This window comes from Chiloscyllium plagiosum, unplaced genomic scaffold, assembly GCF_037043375.1.
Source record: "Chiloscyllium plagiosum isolate Xiang-an unplaced genomic scaffold, Cpla_swu_hap1 HiC_scaffold_31, whole genome shotgun sequence".
NCBI classification, from domain to species: domain Eukaryota; kingdom Metazoa; phylum Chordata; class Chondrichthyes; order Orectolobiformes; family Hemiscylliidae; genus Chiloscyllium; species Chiloscyllium plagiosum.
Genome location: NW_028270169.1, coordinates 51,351,972 through 51,376,476, shown reverse-complemented (window position 1 = coordinate 51,376,476; position 24,505 = coordinate 51,351,972). Strand labels below are relative to the sequence as shown.

At 43.7% G+C, this 24,505-nt stretch overlaps 1 long non-coding RNA gene across 1 annotated transcript in view; it reads left to right on the top strand.

The window, feature by feature from the left end:
- Positions 1-28: 28 nt before the first annotated feature.
- The window catches only part of LOC148141923 (uncharacterized), a 55,797-nt gene continuing 31,320 nt past the window's right edge, over positions 29-24,505 (top strand). Inside the window, exons 1-3 of the long non-coding RNA XR_015752395.1 lie at positions 29-585; positions 13,796-14,416; positions 14,672-14,758. This is a non-coding gene — a long non-coding RNA (uncharacterized LOC148141923). The remainder of the gene's footprint in view (positions 586-13,795; positions 14,417-14,671; positions 14,759-24,505) is intronic.

Here is a 24,505-nt window from a genome sequence, read left to right as displayed (position 1 = left end):
GTCTCACTCACACTCTCTCTCTTTCTCGCCGGCAGGACAACCCCTCACCCTTGTCCTAACATTCCGCGCTGACGTCATTGCCCATATATAGGCACCGCCCGGCGCTGACGTCATGGGCCGGCCCCCCGGAATTCCACTTTTGGATACAGTGTAGCGGCGCCACGCTCTGCCCATTGGCTGGCCCGCGGGTTGCAATCTCCGGTCTTCGCTTCACCAGCCGAGGCTCCCTCGGAACTACACTTCCCGAGCTCCCCCCCCCCCCGCCAACCCCACTCAGGCTTATTGCCCTTTGCCCCATCCAAGGCTGGACCGTCTGTGGAATTGGAAGCAGTCTCCACCCCAGTCTCAGGGTGTGGGTCCAAGAGTTTAAACTTATCGCTGTGAGTCAGAGACGGCTCTGGGCTGGCGAATCCGAGAATCGGAGCGGAATGCGCTGAGATTAGGGGAAAAAAAAAGACTTGCCTTTTCATGTCATGACCTGTGCCTGAGCTCAACGCTTTCCAACTCCTGGAGTGCTTGTTCAAATGAAGTTGCTACTTGTAATTTTTGGCTTAGCCAGGTTCCACAACAGAAATAACTGACCGGGTAATCTTGCAATCGTTGAACAAATAGCTTTGCTTTGAAATAGAGGCACACGACCGTTTTAGATCCATTTGGGAGGGCGAACTAGGCCTTGGTTTCGTGTCCCACACTTAAGATAGGACCTTGGGACAACGTATCCTTCCGTCAGCGCAGCCGTGACTATGTTCTTTCGGTTCAATGTTTATTTTCTGTTGATTTATACGCTATAAGCATCGGGATGTCTGGATCCCCCAACCTCCTGAGTCAGAAACAAGGTTTTTAACCATTGGCTCACAACTGCCATTTTCCTAAGAAGTTAAAAATCACACCACACCAAGTTATAGTCCAACAGGTTTATTTGGAAGCACTAGCTTTCAGAGCACGGTTAAGAGTCAGTCCGTGTTTCAGAATGGAAACAGACCCATCGTTCCAACTCGTCCATGTTGACCAGATATCCGAAATTACTCTTGTCCCATTTGCCAGCACTTGACCCATATCCCTCTAAAACCCTTCCTATTCACATACCCATCCTTTTAAATGCTATATTGTACCACCCTCCACCATTTCTCTGGCAGCTCATTCAATACATGCACCACCCTCAGCAAAACTTGTCCTTTTGAGTCCGTTTTAAATCTTTCCCTTCTCATCCTAAACCTAGGCCATCTGGCTTTGGACTCCCCCCACCCCAGGGAAAAGACCTTGACTATTTACCACATCCAAGCCCCTCCTGATTTTATAAACCTCTAAGGTCACCTCTCAACCTCAGACACTCCAGGGAAAACAGCCTCAGCTGATTCAGCCTCTGCCTATAGCTCCAATATAGGTTAGCAGAAAATTTGAAGAGATATTGGGCCATGATTTGGATAAAAATATTGTATAAGGTTATTGGGAAAACAGGGGATTGGCACGAGGTAATGATGCTAATTGGAAGAGCTGGGGTAGGCATGATGAAGTGAATGGCCTGCTCCATAACAAATTTTATGGTTCTGTGAGTCATTTAAAAGGGTGATGATATGCATCATCCATTGAACATGAAGGTCACTTAGAAATAATTACATCAGATTTGAGTATTGCTGGAAAAGGAACACATTTTGCTGAAGAATTTCACCTTGTGCCCATCAGGGCATTTCACAAGAATACCAATTCAAGGAGGGAACCAACATTTATACCCCAGTCAGTGTACATGTTGTTTTTGTCTGCAAAGCACAGGGTCATTTGTATTAATGTATGGATTATCCAGCAAATGTTGTCCAATTGCAGAATCACATTTGATGTTAAATACCTCACTGTGTTGAGTTTTGAATAAAATTACATTAACGGGCAATTTTAGGATTATCAGTCAGGCTTACAGAGTGCTGCACTTGGGTCTATTAGAAGCTGTGTATTAATCCATAGCGCACTGTTCTTTGTGGACAGTACATAAAGAACAGATGTTGGCCATTGAGTCTGTTCCACCATTCAATGAGATCCTACTTATCTGATAATCCACAATTCCACTTTAATGCCTTTCCCCCATAATCATTGATTCCCTTACTGATTAAAAATCTGTCTATCTGATCTTTGAACACAATGATCCAGCATCTACAGCTCTCTATCCTAAAGGATTCCACAGATTCACTACCCTCAGATGAAATTTCTCCTCATCTGTCTTATCTTGATGGCCCCTTCTTCTGAAATTATGCCCTCTGATCTTAGACTCTCCTACAAAGAGAAACAATCTTTCCACATCTACCCTGTCACGTCTTCTAAAGATCTTTTATGTTTCAATAAGGGTTGTCCCCTCATGCCTCTATATTCCAATCCATACGGACCCAATCTACTCCACCTTTTATAAGACAATACCTCCATATCTGGGATCAGACTAGTGAACTTTCTCTGGGCTGCCTCCAATGCCAATACATCTTTCCTTAAATAAGGCACCAGAACTGTTCACTGTACTCCAGCTGTGGTCTGCAAGTAACTTGTATAGTTTTTCGCAAAACCTCCCTACTTTTATATTCCATTCCCTTTGAATGAAAGGCCAATAATTCATTACATTTCCTATTATATGCTGAACTTGAATGCCAGCTTTTTGTGATTCGTGCATGAGTTCTCTCAAATCCTCTGTTCTGCAGCATTCACCAGCCCTTCTGCATTTGGTCGTCTTGCCAAAGTGCAGAATGTCACATTTCCCCACATTACATTCCATCCGGCAAGTTTTTGCCCACTCACCTGTCTCCATCACTCTGCAGCCTCTTCATGTCATCCTTATCACTTGCTTTTCCATTTGCTTTTGTATCATCTGCAAACTTGGCTATAGTCGATTTCACATTCCTCAGCCAAGGTGTGTGTGTGTGTGTTGTAAATGATTATGGCCCAAGCACTGATAATTGTGGCACTGCACTAGTTAAAGATTGCCATCCTGAAATAGTCTTCCTCAATTCTAACTGTCTTCTATTAGTTGGCCAACTCTCTGTCTATACGACTTCCCAACAAGGTAGTCTCACCTTTCTTTATTCAGGAGCCAAACGTGTGGTCCTAAATCAAGCATTTTATGAAAACCAATGTAGTAAACTTCCTGCTTCCCCTTTACCTATCCTGTTTGTAACCTCAAAGAATTCCAGTAAACCTGGGAGAGGTTCCTCTAATTTCAAATAACCTTCCCATCCATCCCTGACTCCCTCTCCAGCCCCTTCCCCTCCCTTCCATCCATCTGATCAACCCTTCCTTCCAGCTACCAACTGGATTCATTCCTCCCATCGACCAACCAGGTCATACCTTTCTTACCTGTGTTTATCCATCACTTCCTCATCACTCTGCCACCCCCCCCCCCCTTCCACCCATAATCCTTCCCACCCACTCTTTATTTGCAGCTCCCCTAACCCCTACCTCCATCCTTAAAGGGTTATACCTGAAACATCAACTTCTCCACTTTCTGATGCTGCCTGGCTGGCTGTGTTCTTCCAGCCTCCTGCCAGTCTACAGTAAACCTGTTAGGCATGATTTCCCCCTCATGAAGCCATATTGACTCTGTTTGCCCATTGTATATATTTCCAAATGCTCTGCTATTACATCCTTTATAACAAACTCTTAACATTTTGCAATAACATGTAACTACATTGCATTTGTTTCAACTCAACAAAATAAATTACAGCCATTTGCCATTTCATTTCTCAGGGGAATGCCTTGATCAGTCAGAGTTAAAAATCACACAAACCGGTTGGACTATAAACCTAGTGTTATTTGGAAGTCTTAAGTTTTCGGAGCGCTACTCCATTGTCAGGCAGCTAGTGGGGCAGGATCATAGGACACAGAATCTATAGTAAAAGCTCAAACTGTCCTACAACTGATGCAATGTATTGAACAAATCTAGATTGCTGTTAAATCCTTAATCACTTAGAATGGGGATCCAGCTTTCAAGTCATTAATATGCAAATCCCATAACTATTTTCAAGTCACATCCCTAAGATAACTCAAGGTATTTTTTTTAGAAATAACATCTCAGTTCAGATGATGCATTAAAGGTGTGAGGTTAGAGTCTCTGTATCTGTTCTGGGATTTACATATTAATCACTTGAAACCTGCATCTCCTTTCTAAGTGATTAAAAACTTAACAGCATTTTAAGGTTTGTTAAATACTTCACATGAGTTTTATGACACTTTGATCTTTTACTATAAATTTGTGTCCTATGATTCTACCCCACTGGCTACCTGAGGTAGGAGCAGCGCTCTGAAAACTTGTACTCCTAAATAAATCTGTTGGACTATAACCTGGTGCTGTGATTTTTAATTTTGTCCACCCCAGTCCAACACTGGCTCATCCACATCATTGATCAGCCAGAGTCAACCTGCCTGGTTTAAAATGTAAACAAAGCTGTCCGTTGCCTGTCAATCAGCATTAATGGGTGAATTCTCCATGGCAGCGTTGGCTTTCCCATTGAATTGGGATTATTGTGCAATATCCTGATGAGTGCAAGAAGACCATCAATGAAATGTCTTTTTTGAGCAATACTCAAGTTTTGTACCACCAAACAACAACTTCAATCAGATTTCTCGAAGGGTACAAGATGAAGTTGATTGTACTAAATATACTGACTTAAGTCTGATTCCAATTGCAATCAAAGGGAAAGTTTAAAGGATCCAGTGCAAACACTTTGCCATGAAGATGGTTAAATTAATCTGATGGACTCCTCAGATTTTGTTAACCATTCATTGTAGGTGATAGCCGGTGTCTCTCTTTAGAATGTAGCTATTGCTTAAAACTCTACACTTTTAATGTGGTTACTGTGACTGGAGTATCCCTCAATTTAATCTCTAGTGTGTATTTTGTTTTTGATGGGATTTCATTGCTCTTAACTGATGGATTATGGGCAAGTCATCTTTTTTAACATGCTTTCGCTACCAGACAAGTTTAATTCTTGAACCATAAAATTACAACATAGTTTTGTTTGCCAGCTTTTTTTTAACAAGCAATCTAACATCCACACCGTATAAATGAGGTCAGCTACTTATGAACTAATTGGACATAGCACAATAGACACTGACTCAACTGACACCAGGAATGAGGGAATTGTGTGGAAGATCAAGGGGAGATTTTCCACAGATGTTCAAAATTCAGAGGGTTTTAAAGGAGGAAATAAGGAGAAACAGAAAGGATAGTAACCACAGGTTTAAGAGAATTGGCAAAAGAACTAGAGGGGAGTCGAAGAGGGAAAAAGTCAGAATGTTTACAATGTAAAATCTTCCACCCTGAAGAAGGTTCAGGAGAAACGTCCTGAAACTTATTTGAATAAATGCTTGAACCAAAATTTAAAAAAAAACTTGAGGTCTTTGGGAAAGACCAAGGGAGTTGGCCGAATTGGATATTTGTTTCAAGAGTCAGCACAACAACATAGGAAGAGGTTTCTAATCAATCTTTCTGAATCCAACCTCTTTCCCAAAGCACCAAAAGGAAACTGTGGGTCAATCCAGCTGTGAAGTGAGTGGAGTGAGCACTGATGGCCAAAATGATGGGGGAGAAAGATCCCAACTTTACAATTAACATCCTACAGATCATTATAAGGTACGGTCGAATATTTCCCAATGGGTTTACAGGACAATGTGAGAAATTATGGAAAGTGCACCCTTAAATGGGAGACTGTACAGAAGAACTAATGAAATGATTGTCAGCCATTTCCCTGTGAGATGTGGGATCTGAAGTTCAATATTCGGCATTAATGAAAATGCCTGTCTGAGGAAGCTAGTTATCAAACTTCCTGGCTGAATGGCCTCACAGCACTTATAGGAACTGAACCAGAAACTTTCACAAGAGGGCAATGCTGACAATATTTCAGCAGGGTAATAAAAGGCAAATATTTGTCATGAAGGTGTTTGACATTTGGCTTGACTACAAAGGCACAGTTATTAACAGGTGTCAGAGCAAATGTGAAAATAAATCTTATTACCTGCTGGAAAAGGGAAATCAGTGTTCATAACCTCTTTTGTGTGTCACGCCCATCCATTATTCAATGGGGCCAAAAGGCCTTTCTCTCTGCTGTAGGTCTCCACTACATTATAGGAACCACATTAAATTGCCATATCCAGCTCTTCTGCATTATTTCTGCACACAGCCAGCATGACCTGTATACTCCCAGCAGGAGGCTTAATGCCACCAGTGGCTCACTTCACTTGCAAACAGCCTACACCCCTTAAAGGGAGGTATAATGGGAACGGAAGAATTTTCCTAATTCGGTCTCCACTATGATATTTTACATTATGAATGAACATACAAGAATGTGCCCGCCAAAGTTTCTCAACCAAGTACTTGGTGGAAGGACAGAGAAACATCCTGTATCAGCCAACAGCCAGAAATGCTTTCAGATGTATGTCCTGGTCATTTTTGAGAACAGGTAGCAGCAGGAGTCAAAGCCTGGAATTACCCCAAATCCACCTAGTTAGTGGAAAAACAGTCTCCCAGGAGTTGGCAAGATCAATGAATTCAATTTTCAAGTGGAAAATCCTGCCAATTCTTCATTTTCCTAATTCATTCCTAATATCTGTAATGGCGGGCTTCTTATTTCTTTATTTTTCTAACTTTTTCCCCCTAAGAATCTGTCTCTTTCCTTGGCACTTAAGATGGCGCTGTAAATGGTGACTTGTCAACTTATCATTGTACTCATGAGTACATGTGACAATAAAGCTAATTCTAACCTCTCACTGTTTAATTCACCATTCGTCCACCACCAAACTTGTCCACAATCTACATCAATTTGTACTCCACCCTTCAATTCATTTAGCTTGCTTTACCACCATCTATTCAGCATCACTGTCTTATAAATAGCAACATAGAAATTAGGAGTAGGCCATTCAGCCCCTCAAGCCTGCTTCGCCATTGTTTGATCATCTAACTCAGTACTTGTTCCTGATTTCTCTTTTGAGCTCCAACAACTATATCTAACTGCTCCTTGAAAACATTTAATGTTTTGGCCTCAGCTGCCTTCTGTGGCAGAGAATTCCAGTCTCCTCACTCTCCACAGGAAGAAATTGCCCACAGCTCTCAAAGCTAACTAACAATAACAGCACATCAGTCTGCATTGTGCCTAATACCCACTGCTATACATCCCTGTTTCTTACATATTACAGGGGGTGGCAAGAATGACTGGAAGAGTGCAACTCCCTGTTGTAACATCCATGGAAGGGAGAATGCTAGCCATCATGGTAAGGGGCATCCCTGAAACTACTGCTGGCCAGTGAGGCTTCGATGCATTCTGGGTATGTGCCATCTACTCCCCTGTCTCACATGTCACTTCTTCCATATCATGCAATCTCCAGTTGAGATGCTGCAGTGGTGGTGCATGCATTGTATACACTTCCCCTCTTGCCATCAATCGAACAATCCTTGCCAGTTTTTCATTTTCCCATGGACTGGCTCCTTCTTGGAGGTAGAAGTAGAGGAAGAAGACAGTGAGGAACAGACATAATCTCTCAACCTTCTAGGAGCTACCAACTCTCAGATAGCAGCAATATTTTAAGTTCAAGTAAGAGGGACATCAATGTGGTGAGACACTGGAGGGGTAAACACCTAGACAGACACCAATTAATTGGAAGTGTGAGCTCAGCAGCAAAGAATTCAGATGAAGACTTTTGTGTGGGAAGGGTTGGGGCTTTTGTGGCACAGTGATTATTGTCCCTACCCCTTGGCCAAGAGGCCCACATTTAAGTCCCACTTGCTTCAGAGATGCGTCATAACATCTCAACAAGTTGATCACAAAAATAGGTAACATGTTTAAAAATGCATTATGGGAAAGTGGGTCTCTTGTGGTGCAGTGATAGTGTCCCTACGTCTAACTAGGAGACCCTAGGTTCAAGTCTGACCTACTCCAAAGATGTGTTACCACCTCTCTGAGCAGGCTGATTTAAAAACAATATGTATGGAAATGGTGCAGATGCTTGTACAATGGTCATGTCCCTACCTCTAAGCCAGAAGAACCTGATTCAAGTCCCATTTCCTCTTCCAGAGGTGTCATAACATCTCTGAACAGATTGATTGATTCAGAAGTATTTGCGTGGGTCAGACTGTAGGGGGAGTCAGTGGCCTATTGGTGATGTTACTGGGCTACTCATTCAGATCTTCAAGGTAATGTTCTCAGGACATGGGTTTGAATCCCATCATGGTAGATATTGAAATTTAGAACATGGAATGTTAACCTCGGTAACAGTCTGGAAAAATGTTAGCCTTGTGGCAACCAAGTAACCAATATCAATGTTGTAAAAAACCTAATGTTGGAGCAAATTACTGCAGAGGCTGGAATCTGTACTGAAAACAAAAATGCTGGAGGTGACAGCGGGTCAGGCAGCATCCATGGAGAGAGAGCAAGCTAGAGTCTGGATGACTCTTCATCAGAGCTGAAGTGAAGTGGGGGGGTTGGGGCAGCAGTTATGCAATAGTGGGGGTGGGGGTGGAGTGTTGGTGGAGACAGTTATTGGGTTCAACACCCAATCTTTTAGCTTTTCTTGTTACATTCTCTGTCAGCATGTCCCTCTCTGTCCTTCTCCCCACCCCAGTGGGACTTCCTGTTCTTTCCAGGCTGGCAGTTAGACACACCATAGACCCACTATTCTCCATTCCAATCACTTTAATCTAAACTATTAACACCCTTTCTCCTCTAGTGCTCTGTCATTCCCACCCCCACTTTTAGGTGTGTCTCGCCAACAATTCTCACCCTTTCAGATGTCTTGTACACCTCCAAAATCGCCAGCTGATAGTACTTGAGTACTGTATTACTGAAGAAAACACATTTTCATTGAAGGTTTTCGTCTTGCGTTTATCAGGAGAATTCACAAGAATACTATTTAAGGGCAAAACTACCCGATAAAACTATATTCCCCCTGCTAATGTCTACCAATCTGAGTGCACATGCTAATCAATCAGCACTCTTCTCTCATATTGTATAACAATTTTGTCCTTAAATTGATATTCTTGTAAATTGTCCTGATGAGCAGAAGATGGGGGAAAAAATGCCTGTTTTCAGCGATAGAGTACACCAAATATCCTTGTTACAGAGCACTCTCTATTCCCCATTGCATCCTTAACTATCACAAGGACACCAATGTGACTATGAAAAGTACTGTTCTCCTTCAACCCTGGATTCTTATCCATCCCTTCTACTTCCTTTGACCCACTCTTTTCCTGAATCTAAACTCTGGAATCCCCAATCTCCGCTTCTCTCTCCTAAGATGCTCCTTGAAACCACCCTTCTTGGTGACCTGTCCTGGCGCCTTCCTCTTTGGCTTGGTGCCAATGTTTCTCAAGTTCTGCTACTGAGAGTGATATCTTATTGAGGCAAAACTACTGACTCCAATCATCATTCGGAGTTGCTTATGTCTCTATTGATGATGTAAAATGTCTGCTCATTAGTGAGTTCAGACCTGACTGTGGAAAGAACACGAATGTTATTTTCCTGCTTATTCATTTATTTATTGCTAACTCTTTGTTTTTCTTTTTGGGGAAACTCTTGGATTTTCATTGTTTCAGCCAAACATAAGAACAGAATTGAAAAAAAATGTCCAAATTGGGGCTGAAATGAAAGGACTTTTCAGTATTTACTTGGCACCTTGGCTCATTGGCAGCTCACGCATTCTGAGTTAGACAGACACCACTCCAGAATGAGAAGATCTCCTCTTGGTCAGCTTTTCTTTTTGCGTGCAGGAGCCCTTTTACAATGAATTCGTGACCATGGAGCTATCGTTCAAATGATAATATCTTAAAATGTTCCGCCCAATGAGGGGCTGCATATGAGTGTTCTGTGACACTTTCAAAACAGCAGATATTTGCAGATATCAGTTATGTAGGTACACCTCCTTCTCACTGCATTGTCTGTACAGTCTTGGCAAGAATACCTGAGAGAGAGCCAGAGCATAGACAGACAAGAAACTGGGGGAGATCAGGAAGCCAGGGGCAGGAGCATGGCTGAGCTGAGTTATTCACTTCCCCTTAGACTTATTTAATGTATTGTCACTTGTACCCAGGTATAGCAAAGTGGATAATGTCACCACGTTCCACAATGCTTTCTTAGATTGCAGAATAAGTTGCTGAATAAAATGTATAAATGGTAAAATACTGAATAATAATAAATTGATATTACTAAAATTGAAACCACTTCCAAAGTTCTCCTTTCCCTCTCCATAGATTTCACCCTGTCTGCTCCTATAGTTACCATCCATCATCGTCCCCGGGTCCTAGCAATGTGCTCCTTTTCAGTCTCCATCAGCACCGGCACTTCTGCACCAGCCCCGAGCTGAGCTTGGAGACCGTCACACTGTATGGGTCCTGCAGCTCCTCTAGAGCTGGACATTGATCAACGGGTTCCTTGCTCAAGAGTCGTTCAATGGGGTCCTGACTCTTGGTCTCCTGATGGAGTCCTGGCTCCACGTTGTTTGGCAAGGTCTTGGCTCCACATTGTCCAATGGGGTCCTGGCTCTGAGCTGACTGACAAGGTCCTGACTTGTCTTCCAAAGCTGCCAGCCAAGATGGAGTGAGGATGGAGATATTCAGGGTCCCTGGACTCCCACAGGAGGAGGAGAACCTATGGCAATCAAACACATAAAGAAATGTAACTGAGCTGGAAAAACAACAAGAAAGCCATATAGATTTGTCTGCTACGTGACCCATGAGCGGCCAAGCCTTGGGCTCAGTAGCCAAACACCACTGACCCCGCCGCCACCATCTTGGACAAAGATCCTGGCACCTTGGGTGGTCACCTCCACTGCAAGGCCAGCCAAGCTCTCCCAGTAGGATCACTCTTTGAGAACACCAATGGTCAGCCGAGAGCAGTTTAAGAGCCACTGATCTTTGTTTATGTACCAAAGGATACTTCATTCTCTCTTTCTTTTGGGAGATGTCAGACCTTGACCCTGCCTTCCCTCACAGGTGGGTCTAAGTGATCCTAAGGAACTGTTCACGCTTTTTGAAAAAGAAAGTGGTTTTTTCCTCCCCTTGGACCTGCCTCCATCAGGCAACTTGTCATGAAGAAATGGTCTAGTCTTGGTGGATTCTCAGAGAAACCTATAAAATTATGAGGGACAGGATGTACATGCATTTGGAAAGGCAAGGACTGATTAGGGATAGTCAACATGGCTTTGTGCGTGGGAAATAATGTCGCTCAAACTTGATTGGGTTTTTTCAAGAAGTAACAAAGAGGATTGATAAGGGCAGAGGGGTTGATGTGATCTATATGGACTTCAGTAAGGTGTTCAACAAGGTTCCCCGTGGGACACCTGGTTAGCAAGGTTAGATCTCATGGAATACAGGGAGAACTAGCCATTTGGATACAGAACTGGCTCAAAGGTAGAAGACAGAGGGTGATGGAGGGTTGTTTTTCAGACTGGAGGACTGTGACCAGTGGTGTGCCACAAGGATCAGTGCTGGGTCCACTGCTTTTCATCATTCATATTTGGATGTGAACATAAGAGGTATAGTTAGTAAGTTTGCAGATGATATCAAAATTGGAGGTGTAGTGGACAGCGAAGAAGGTTACCTCAGAGTACAATGGGATTTTGATCAGATTGGCTAATGGGCTGAGAAGTATCAGATGGAGTTTAATTTTGATAAATGTGAGGTGCTGCATTTTAGTAAAGCAAATCAGAGCAGGACTTATACACTGAAGGTTCTGGGGAGTGTTGCTGAACAAAGAGACCTTGGAGTGCAGGTTCATAGTTCCTCGAAAGTGGAGTTGCAGATAGATAGGATAGTGAAGAAGGTGTTTGGTATGCTTTCCTTTATTTGTCTGAGCATTGAGTACAGGAGGTCATGTTGCGGCTGTACAGGACATTGGTTAGGCCACTGTTGGAATATTGCGTGCAATTCTGGTCTCCTTCCTATCGGAAAGATGTTGTGAAACTTGAAAGGGTTCAGAAAAGATTTACAAGGATGTTGCCAAGGTTGGAGGATCTGAGCTACAGGGAGAGGCTGAACAGGCTGGGGCTGTTTTCCCTGGAGTGTCGGAGGCTGAGCGGTGACCTTAGAGGTTTATAAAATCATGAGGGACATGGATAGGATAAATAGACAAGTCTTTTCCCTGGGTGGGGAAGTCCAGATCTAGAGGGCATAAGTTTAGGGTGAGAGGGGCAAGATATAAAAGGGTCAACGTTTTCATGCAGAGGGTGGTGCGTGTATTGAATGAGCTGCCAGAGGAAGTGATGGAGCCTGGTACAATTGTAACATTTAAAAGGCATCTGGATGGGTATATGAATAGGAAGGGTTTGGAGGGATATGGGCCAAGTGCTGGCAAATGGGACTAGATTAGGTCGGGATATTGGGTCAGCATAGACGAGTTGGACCAAAGGGTGTTTTTCGGTGCTGTACATCTCTATGACTGGATGCAGGAAGGATGTTCTTGATAAATGGACAGTCCAAAACCAGGGATCAAAGGATAGAGGGTAGGCCCTTTAAGACTGAGATGAGGAGAAATATCTTCACCTCTCTGCCACAGAAAGTGGTTGAGGTTGAAACATTGAATGTTTCCAAGAAGGAGTTAGATATAATTCTTGGGAATAAAGGGGCCAAAGTATAAAGGGAGAAAGAGGGAACAGGCAACTGGGGGGATGATCAGCCATGATCACAGTGGAGGGCCGAATGGCCTACTCCTGCTTCTATTTTCTATCTTTCTAAGAGAACATGAGGCTTTCAAAAGATAGCTTAACTGTAAGAACAAAGATCTGGCCAATAGTGTATAATGTGGGAAAACGTGAAATTGTCCATGTTGGCAGGAAGAATAGACAGACAGAATATTATTTAAATGGAGAGTGATACAGAATGCTGCAGAAAAGTGGAACTTAGGTATCCTTGTACATGAACCACAACATTTCAGCATTCAGCGAGTAATTGAAGTAGGGAACAAAGGAAATGGTTTTTATTGTGAATGTGACAGTATAAAAGTGAGGAAATCTCATGGCAAATGTGTAGGCCTTTGGGATATCACCTGGAGTACTGTGTGCCGTTCTGCTCTCCTTACCTAAGAGAGATACCTGCCCTGGAACTAAATCCGAGACTGGACACAGGGCTGATTAATGCGATGAAAGGTTTTTCTGATGTGGAAAGATCAGAAGTGACAGCTGGCCTGCTGCGAACGCTCAAGTCAAATGTTCCTCAAAATAGCTGGACAGGACATTGGTAAGGCCACATCTGGAGTACTGCGTAGAATTCTGCTCATCCTGGTAGAGGAAGGATGTTGTTCAACTGGAAAAGACTGCAAACAGAATTTACAAGGATGTTACTAAGATGGAAAGGTTTAGGTTATAAGAAGACACTCAACAGTCTGGGACTTTTTTCTCTGGAGACTGAGGGGTGACCTTACCAGAGGTTTATAAAAAATCATGAGCCTAGATAAGGTGAATAGCCAAGGTCTTTCCCCCTGGGTAGGGGAGTCCAAAACTAAAGGGACTAGATTTAAGTTTAGAGGGAAAGATTTAAAAGAGACCGGAAAAAAATAGCCTCCACCACTTACACACACACACCACCCTTTTACATAAAAAAGTTGCCCCTCCGGTCTCTTTTAAATCTTTCCCTCTAAACTTAAATCTAGTCCCTTTAGTTTTGGACTCCCCTACCCAGGGGGAAAGACCTTGGCTATTCACCTTATCTAGGCTCATGATTTTTTATAAACCTCTGGTAAGGTCACCCCTCAGTCTCCAGAGAAAAAAGTCCCAGACTGTTGAGTGTCTTCTTATAACCTAAACCTTTCCATCTTAGTAACATCCTTGTAAATTCTGTTTGCAGTCTTTTCCAGTTGAACAACATCCTTCCTCTACCAGTATGAGCAGAATTCTACGCAGTACTCCAGATGTGGCCTTACCAATGTCCTGTCCAGCTATTTTGAGGAACATTTGACTTGAGCTTTCACAGCAGGCCAGCTGTCACAGAAATAAGAGTTAAAGGGAAATGTAAGCCTGTCTGCTTACATTAACCATCTCCTCTCATTTAGAGTCCCTGGAAGAGTGGAGAGGTGCATACCGAGGGCACTTGCAGAGAATTTTAGTATTCTGTCTCCTCCTATCAAAAGAAGGGGCAGTGAGAATAAACTGAGTACAGGGGTCTACATTGACACTCGGGTGTTACTGAGGGAGCTGTGAACTGTCGGAGATGCCATTGTTTTAATGAAATGTTGAACTGAGGCTACTTAGTTGAATGTAAAAGATCCCAAGCCAACACATTGAAGAGGCATAAGGCAGTTATTCCTGAGCCAACATTTATCCCTCAATCAAAAGAACTCATTTGGATTGTTTGATTGTAAGAACTTGCTGCTTAATTTCCTGCACAGTGATTATACCTCAAAAGTATATCCGTGGTCGTCAAGTGTTCTGGGATGCTCTGGAGTTATATGAAAGATGAAGGAAACTGGTGCGTCTTTTTTTTTTATTATTTGGTTTCATTCATATGAGCTCACCATGCTGACTCATATAAGGGCTATTGAAGCTAATTGATACAAACTGTTCTGCAACAACTTGACTCATGCATACTTTTCGATGGACAATGATTACCTCCCAGACACAAGTCTCTCTTAATTTGAAACGACGTAAGTGATTTGTGCCAAACTTGGGGACCTGATGGTTTCTAAGATTGAAATCACCCTGCTGCTTTTCTCTCTTCCTTTAGGTCATGGGTGAAACCTCTTCAATAGCGTCAGTTCACCCCAGCCATTGGAATGATGGGACTAACCCATTATCCTACACCTCCTCCCAGGTATGCCTTTTAAAGTGATACAGCATAACCAATAACTGTGTTCTCCCAGGATTTAACCAGTGACATGCTTAATATTTAGCCATGAGCATTTTCCTGACTCCACCCCCTGCCCCAAGCACACCAGTTTCTTTTTGATTCCATGGTACCTTTGGGAAGAATGGGCTATCGATGGTCACTTGATGGTGGTAGGAAGGTTGAATCTTCAGAAAACTGGGTGTGCAAGCCAACACAATCCCTGGGACAGAAGCTGAAGATAATGACCGTGAAGAAGGCTCACCTTTCTCACTTCCCCACAGTTAAGGATCAGTCCCTGGCCACTGTCCTATCTTTTGTCCACATGTTCTCCTCAGTGACAGTATCCAACCATATGGTGCAGGTTTTATAGGTGTGCCCTTAACCTCCAACTCCACCCATCCCTCAGCTCCTCCATTGTCTCTGTTATCAGATTGCTGGTTGAGCAGGATGAGCAGAAGTTTTCTCTAATTAAAGACTGGAACAGTCAAAGCCAATTTTTGTTGGAACCACAGAACCAACTCCATTTCCTTATTCACCGACTGCTTTCATCTCCTTGGCAACTCTCTGAGCCTCAACCAGACTGCCATATAGAGTCAGAGTCAGACAGCACAGAAACTGACCCTTTGGCCCAACCCATCTGTGCCAACCAGATGTTCTAAATTGATTTAGCTCCATTTGGCCCATATCCCTTTTTTATGTACCCATCCAGACGCTTTTTGCATGTTGTAATTGTACCAGCCTCCAACACCTCCTCTGGCAGCTCATTATTTGACCCCTACGATGCATTTTAGCCCACATATCCTCTCCATCATGAGCATTATCTCAATAACACTCCCCAACTCTGCAACAGCCCACCATCTCATCTGAAACCCTCTCTCATGCATTTTGTTGCCCCGGGACCTGACCGTGTATATTGCACATCTGTCTAATCTCCTCAGCTTTCCTCTCCCAAGAACTTCACGGAATATAAACTCTGCCGGGCCTGATTTTAATTGCACCAAGTCTCATTCACCAATTCAACCCTGTGCCCATCAAAATACATTCACGCCCAGTTAACCAGCACTTTAATTTTAAAATCTGCATCATTGTCTTTATAGCAGTGCCCCTCCCCATTTCTACCATCTCCACCAACACCACAACCTTCTAAGAGATCTACACGTCTCCTAGTCAGGACAGCCAACTCTATTTCCTCCACTCTAGGTGGTCATGTGTTCAGCTATCCTTACCCCAATCTCTGGAATTCCTTCTGTTTGAACAAGGTTCACAAGCTAGAAGTTTATATGTAGATTTTCAGTTGGAGAAAGCCTGTTATAGAACAACCTGCTTAGCTCACGTCTCCTGTTTCTGAAACACCTCTACTATGAGATCAAAGTAAATCCTTACTATTCTTCTGGAAGAGTATCTGAAGTAACTTCTCGATGTTACGTTCTCTGAGAAAGCTGCGTCTGCCAAGATCCCAGAGACAATCCTATATGATTGGTGATTTGACCACATGGGCAAAAACACCAAATTGGTTACATTTGGAACAATCTGCACTATATCCTAGTTTTCAGCCTTTGTGAATAACCATTATTAGCCAGAAAGTGTTATGATGGCAATAAATGCAGCCAAAGAATAATGGTAAGGACTAATTCATGCAGGGGCAGTACCTATGAAGCCACTTTCAGTGATATAGCAATAAAGAGTGTTTTGCAACATTCTTAATTGAACGCAATTCAGGGATCATAATTTATTTACGGCACCAAATCCAAATGTTTGTCCTCAACGTTCCTGATCCTATGCTGTCTCCCTACCTCTTATTGTTATGCTGCCTCACTGGGACAGGGGCGGTGAGTGGGACGGGGGCTGTGGGAGGGGAGGAGGCAGAGACTGAATAGGGTGAGGAGGGTGCTGAGCAAGGTATCTTTGGGCATCAGTTGGTGACAGTTTTGGTATTTTGGGCACTTTGATAGCCTCAATGGCACTGATTTTTCACTGCCACGAGAGTGACAACAGATACTCCATATCCTGTGTGTGTGTGTCAGTCTGTATGTACATTGGTGTTTGTGTGTATGAATTTACATGTTTGTACAGGTACACACACTCTAGGTATGTGCATAGGTAAATTTTGTGTGTAATATATGTACCTTGTGTACCTAAGTGTGTACTTGTGTCTTTTTGTTTGTAAATGTTTGTGTGTTTGGCCGTGTGTGTACATGTACAAACCTATATGTATATTTTTCTGTACATATATGCATATGTGCCTTTGTGTGTTTGCAAGTGTACATATGTATTGGAAATGTGTATGTATATGATATATAACATACAAGCACACGTGTATGTGTGTGTCTCTGGGTAGGTATCTGTTCATGTGTGTGTATATGTGTACATGGAAGTGTTTTTTGTGTGTGTATACGGATGTGCACATGTTTGAGTGTATGTGGGGTTGGGTTACTTACAGGGATAGACATTTATATTTAGGATTAAAATTGTGCATGTTAATCAATTCTGCGGCTTCATTAAATGGGTTTTGTTTGATAATAAATGAATATTTTTGTATATATTAAAGAAACCTAATTGGATATTTTCATAGGGAAACAATATAACTTTCTATCGTGTACAATATTAAAAAATAATAATATTGCAACCCATGGAGCAGTGGGGACTGAAGAGGCAGGCTATTCCTTCAGCCACTATCTTTCATCCCAGATTAGTCTCTCACTCGCGTTGCAAGTTGCTGTTTGATCTATGTATTAATGTGCTTGATGAAATTATGCAAAATTACCCCATCATAGCAGCAATCAATGAGTCATTTGACCTTTGCTAATGACTATAATTTGTAACACCTAGTTGGTAAAATGAAGGAATTAATATCTCCCCAAAATTGTGGAAAAAGCATCCCATGTACCATGCTAAAAAAGATTTCAATTTATTGGTTCATTACAAGTGACAATACTGTCATCACCCAATTAAAAACTGAATTAAGAGAACACAAAAAATCGTAACTATATCTACAATGTAAGAAGTAACTGAATAAGCTAAAAAATCCAGTTTGCGTAAAAAAGTTGAGAAGGTAAAATTTGGACTTATTCAGTACATTTCACATCTGAGGATGTCTCATGACCAGTAGCATGCATTGGAAGTGTAGCAGCATTGGAAGGATGTGATTGCACTACAGAGAGTGCAGAGGAGATTTACCAGGATGCTACCTGGGTGAAGAGTCTGAGCTAAGAAAGAAGATTGAACAGACTGAGGTTGTTTTCCTTTGAGAGACAGAGGGGACCTAATAGAGGTGTGTAAAATAATGAGAGGCTTACATAGGGTGGATAAAGTTAAAAATCACAGAACACCAGATTATAGTCCAACAGGTTTAATTGGAAGCACACTAGCTTTCGAAGCGTTGCTCCTTCATCACTACCACCTGATGAAGAGCTATGCTCTGAAAGCTAGTGTGCTTCCAATTAAACCTGTTGGACTATAACCTGGTGTTCTGTGCTTTTTAACTTTGTACACCCCAGTCCAACACCGGCATCTCCGAATCATAGGTTGGATAAGAAGACACTTTTTTTTTTCCCATTTGTAGAGGGGTCCATAACTAAGAGGCATGGACTTAATGCAAGATGCAGAGCACTAAGGGCACAATCGAGGAGAATCTTTTCCATCCAGCAGGGTGTGGAGTCTTGGACTCTCTGCCTGTGAGGACTGTTGAATCAGAAATACTTATAACATTTCAACAGGATGTAGACTTCCAGTTGTATTGCTATGACCAAACTGGCCATGGGCCAAGCGCTGTTAAATGGGATTAATGCAGTCAGATCTTTGAGCTGTGTGGACACAGTGAGAAAAATTATCTCCTTTTTTCTCTTTTAATGTCTGTCAGACAGTTATAACTGAGAGAAATTACAGCTGCCAGTTCCACACCTTAAGGTAGCACAGATAATGTTGAGTTTAAACAATCCCATTTTTGTTGTGACTAGTGAGGAATTAAGATTGTACAGGACTTCAAGAGAACTCTATGGTTCATGGTATTTCTCACATTCACCGAAAGGGAGCAGAAAGGGCTCAACTTAGTAACTTATCCAAAACTCGAAGCCTCCAACAGCTCATCACTGAAGTGGGTAATATTCCTGGGTCTCAGAATTTGACTGGAGACCATGGCCTTCAGATTCAGACAGTGCTACCACTGATCCAAAGGTGGACAGTGAATGGTCAAAGGAAGAATTGGTGTGGATAATATACACTTTCCCATCTGACGGACACTTCCAATCATCTCCCATCCCTGAAGCAGAGGGTGGCATCTTCTGCTCCTGAGATTGGATAGTGTAAATGAGGTGGAGTCCCCAAATCCTGCCACCTCTAGTTCAGGACACGAGGGTCTGTGGTCAACCTTCTGGCTTCATTGATAACTGGGGCCTGTAAATGTCTAACTTCATACCTCCTGCTGAGACTTCTGGTATTAACCCAGTTGCAAGTGGACCCATCACATGTTCAATGTGTGGACAGCTTGTGAGCAAGGTGGGAGGGGGCAGGAATTTATGAACAGCAGTTAATGTTTGGTCAAAGATTGGGAAATTGATTGAGAGGCCTGGGGGTGGTGGTGTGGATACCAAGGGGAACCACTGAGTGCAGACAGAACAATTTTTTTTATTATTCATTCACAGATGCATGCATCACTAGCTAGGCCAGCATTTATTGCCCACCCCTAATTGGCCAGAGGGCAGTTAAGAGCCAACCATATTGCTATGGGTCTGGTGTCGCATGTAGGCCGGATCAATAAGGATAGCAGTTACCTTCCCTAAAGGGCAATAATGAAACAGATGGATTTTCTTTTCTGGTTCAATGGTCATCATTTGACTCTTTTAATTTCAGACTTTTTTGTAGAATTCAATACCACCATCTGCTGTGGAGGGATTTGAGCCCTATCCCCAAGACATTACTTGGGTTTCTGGATGAATAGTCCAATGATAATACCACTAGGCCATTGCCTCCCCTGCAGATATAGATGTAGATAGTCACATTACTGAATAGAATGTTTATATAATAATGTCAACCATGTGACATGTAATAGATCGTAGCAAATGGGGAAGGAATAATGTGGGACAATGTGAGATTGTCCACTTTAGCAGAAGAATAGAAAAGTAAAATATTATTTAAGTGGAGACAGACCACAGGAAGATCTGGGTATCATTGAATTAAAAAGATTAGTGTGTAGGTCCAGAAAGTAAGTTAGCAGGCAAATGGAAGGTTAGCCTTTATTGAGCGGAGTATGGCACGTTACAGGAGGGAAATGCCCAGGAAGCTACAGAGTGCTGATTCTTGACCTGAACGCCTGACTGGTTACCTGGTGGGGAGCTGCTCACTACTGGCTTCATCCAGCTCAGTCATCATCACTACATCCCTGCACTCTCCTCAGAAACCATGCATACACACTTTGTGGGCGGCATGGTGGCACAGTGGTTAGCACTGCTGCCTCACAGCGCCAGAGACCCGGGTTCAGTTCCCGCCTCAGGCGACTGACTGTGTGGAGTTTGCAGGTTCTCCCCGTGTCTGCGTGGGTTTCCTCCGGGTGCTCCGGTTTCCTCCCACAGTCCAAAGATGTGCAGGTCAGGTGAATTGGCCATGCTAAATTGCCCGTAGTGTTAGGTAAGGGGTAAATGTAGGGGTATGGGGGGTTGCGCTTCGGCGGGTCGGTGTGGACTTGTTGGGCCGAAGGGCCTGTTTCCACACTGTAGTGTAATGTAATGTAATACCCAGTCCAGGACCAGCTCATACACCACCTCCATCTTTCACCATTCAGTGACACCTATTACCAGCATCCTATGTCAGTTCAGAAATACATACTCCTCTCATTATTCTACACAGGATGTATCTTATAACCCATAGTTACATTAAAAAAAAATGAAACTCACGTTGTGCTCACTTAGACTCTCAGCCTTTGATTCATACACTCAGAGTCCTACAGTGTGGAACCAGAGCCTCCAGTCCAACCAATCCATTCTAATCAAGTTTCCTAGACTGAACTATTCCACTTTTCCTGCACTTTGCCCATATCCCTCTAAACCCTTCATATTCATGTACCTCTCCAAATATCTTTTAAATGTTGTCATTGTACCCACCTCTACCGCTTCCTCTGGCAGCTTGTTCCACCTACACACCACGCTCTGTGAAAAAGTTGCCTCTCCGGTCCCTTTTAAATCTTTCCCCTCTCACCTTAAGCCCTATGCCTTTAGTTTTAGACTCCCCTACCCTGGGAAAAAAGACCTTGGCTATTCATGTTATCTATGCCCCTCATGATTTTATAAATATCTATAAAGCCTCCTATGCCCCAGTGGAAAAAGTCCTGGCCTATCCAGCCTCTCCTTAGAACTCCGTAACATCCTGATAAATTTTTGCATTGCTTTTTAATATAGAAGGAGACTCGGGGAGCTCATCACAGCTCCAGGTGGGGACTGGGCATGTTGTTGTGTGGCATGTCAATGCCACACAAGAATGTGTCCGTATCATACGTGGGGAAAAAAACCGCATGCACTGCCAACAAACAGCCATCTGGGAAAGTGAAAGGGGAGCCGTCCTGAGCGAGTTGAAAGGGTTTATGATCAGTCAGGGAGACCACCACAGTCAGTCTGATTCCACTCGAGCGGTTTGTCCACTTTCGGTCCTGCAGATTGTGATCGGAGGTTTGGAGAGATATGGGCCAAGTGCAGGCAGCCAGGACTAGTTTAGTTTGGGAACATGGTCAACATGGACTGGAGGGTCTGTTTCCATTTTGTACGACTATGACCAGTCTGGGGATCCCAGGTATCTTAGGCAGGATGCTGGGGAGACATCAGTCTGAGAGAATGGACTGTAGTGAAACCAAAGGGGTGGGGGGGGGGGGGGGGGCGGGGGACTGAGAACGATCAGTGGAGGGAAGAAATTAGTAACATCCTGATAAATATTTCTATTGCATTTCAGTATAGAAGGAGACTCGGGGCACTCGTCACAGCTCCAAACAGAGCATGTTGTATGGCATGTCCGTGTCACACACAAATGTGACAGCATCATGCATGCAACTGTACAGTACCAACAGCAATGTGGAAGTATTTAAAGAGAAAGTTAATAAAAGCAACATGTACCACCACATGGTGATAACTTGAGAACTAAACATCAGTCTATTGGCAAGAAATTAGAGATGGTTTTCGTAGAATGACAATTAAAAGGTTCTGAAATTGTCTAACCTGGTAGTGATAGGTTGAGTAGAAGGTATAACTTGTGCATGGGAGTAGGTGAGGTGGGGTGTCCTGAGTGAATGCATCAGAATAGCAGAAGGCAGGAAGGATTGTTGGTTTGGGAGAATTGATGGATGAGTACTTTCCAATGGATATGCTGCATCCAATCAAGAATTATAATCCTTGGGTGAGAGGTATGTGCAGTGTTAACGTTAGAGTGAGTGGTATCCCTGTGAGCGTGAGGTAGCAGGGAGAAGATGGTGGAACTGCTCTGTGTTACAGTTCACTGAGGACAGTGCACAGCCCTGGGCTACTCACTTGCACCGGGTTGGTTGGGTCGATTGCCATGGCCTCCTTCACCGGTTAACCGGATACAGCACGGTTCCACCAACCCACACACCAGCAGGTCCCTGGCAATGAACCGAGGAGCTAGCCTGCCTTTTGGTCTATTTCCTTGGGGATAACGCTGTTGAACCACAATGTGAAGGGTAGTTCCTAGCCTAGCCTTGCCTGGCCAGCAGAGGCAGGAAGGCTGTGGAGCTGGGATTGAATATAGCGCCACTAGAATGAATGTCATGTAGTTGTGGCAGCAATGGGCACTTCCACCTCTGAGTGGATGATTCCAAACAGGTCATTTACATAATTGATGAAGAGCTGCGGAATACATGAGAAAGGTCATTATGGACCATATTAGGCTGGGAGCTTGGGATCACACACAAATAAAACCTCATCAGAGAAAAAAGGAAAACTCAGCCCTAGTCTCAGAATAAGGCTCGTCCTGCTGTGACTGAGCTGATGAGCAATTTCTTCTCTGAGATTGATGAATCTTTCGAATTCAATATTTTGCATAACTGAGTCATTGGATGGGGTCTGAAAAGGGATGAAGTGATGTAGTTTATGGTGAGAATTTAGATTAGATTACTTAGTGTGGAAACAGGCCCTTCGGCCCAACAAGTCCACACCGACCCACCGAAGCGCAACCCACGCAGACCCATTCCCCTACATTTACCCCTTCACCTAACACTATGGGCAATTTAGCACGGCCAATTCACCTAACCTGCACATTTTTGGATTGTGGGAGGAAACCAGAGTACCCGGAGGAAACCCACGCAGACACTGGGAGAATGTGCAAACTCCACACACACACACAGTCGCCTGAGGCGGGAATTGAACCCAGCTCTCTGGCGCTGTGAGGCAGCAGTGCTAACCACTGTGCCACCATGGGGAAATTGTGACAGCTTTGCCTGAGATACCCAACGACCCTTATTTTGACATCAGGAGAAACTGGCTGCATCACCCTACACATCTGCTGAGCTTCCAGCCTGCGAGATCGAAGTGGGCACAGGCTTCAACTCCCCAGCATTGATACCTCCACTTTTCAGAGCACTAAGCTGACTCCAATTTTACATAAAAGTCAGACACTCCTTTTTAAGTTTTGTCGCTTCAAAGCTGTTTAAAGAAAACAAAATCCAGTTCTCCATACTATAAACTGTGACAATCAAAACTGGCAAAGTGAAAGCTAGTTTGATTCAATGCTTTCAGTGTTCGTGTACAGTATTTGCTAAAACTATCCTTGCTGGGGTCTAAAATGATGGACTGGAGGCTGGAAGAATACAGCAGGCCAGGCAGCCTCAGGAGGGACAGGCAGGAGGCTGGAAGAATACAGCAGGCCAGGCAGCCTCAGGAGGGACAGGTAGGAGGCTGGAAGAATACAGCAAGCCAGGCAGCCTCAGGAGGGACAGGCAGGAGGCTGGAAGAATACAGCAAGCCAGGCAGCATCAGGAGGGACAGGCAGGAGGCTGGAAGAATACAGCAAGCCAGGCAGCATCAGGAGGGACAGGCAGGAGGCTGGAAGAATACAGCAAGCCAGGCAGCCTCAGGAGGGACAGGTAGGAGGCTGGAAGAATACAGCAAGCCAAGCAGCCTCAGGAGGGACAGGTAGGAGGCTGGAAGAATACAGCAAGCCAGGCAGCATCAGGAGGGACAGGTAGGAGGCTGGAAGAACACAGCAGGCCAGGCAGCATCAGGAGGGACAGGCAGGAGGCTGGAAGAATACAGCAAGCCAGGCAGCATCAGAAGGTGGAGAAGTTGACATTTTGAGTGTAACCCTTCAGAACTCGAATGTCTGGAAGAAGGGTTACACTCAAAATGTCAACTTCTCCACCTCTTGATGCTGCCTGGCCTGCTGTGTTCTTCCAGCCTCCTGCCTATCAACTTTGGATTCCAGCATCGACAGTTGTTTTGTCTCTGACCGAGGTCTAAAACGATGCCCCGACAATTTACTGTCACTGGGGCCCTGCACCAAGCGGATAGATTTCACCTGGGGAAACTGGCGACATTTGTATGGGCTACCCTATGTCTCTGAGGACAAATGAGTTAGGCTCATGGCAGTAGCTGGTCTGAACCAAACACGACATCCCAATTCTTTTCAGTTTGATCAGCTTTCAGCTTTATTCTTCGGTATTTGCTTTCGGAAGCTGGCTGACAAAAGACTGCAGAAGATGGCGCCTTGCCTCAGCTATGATTTTATTTTCCAGCTTTGGAA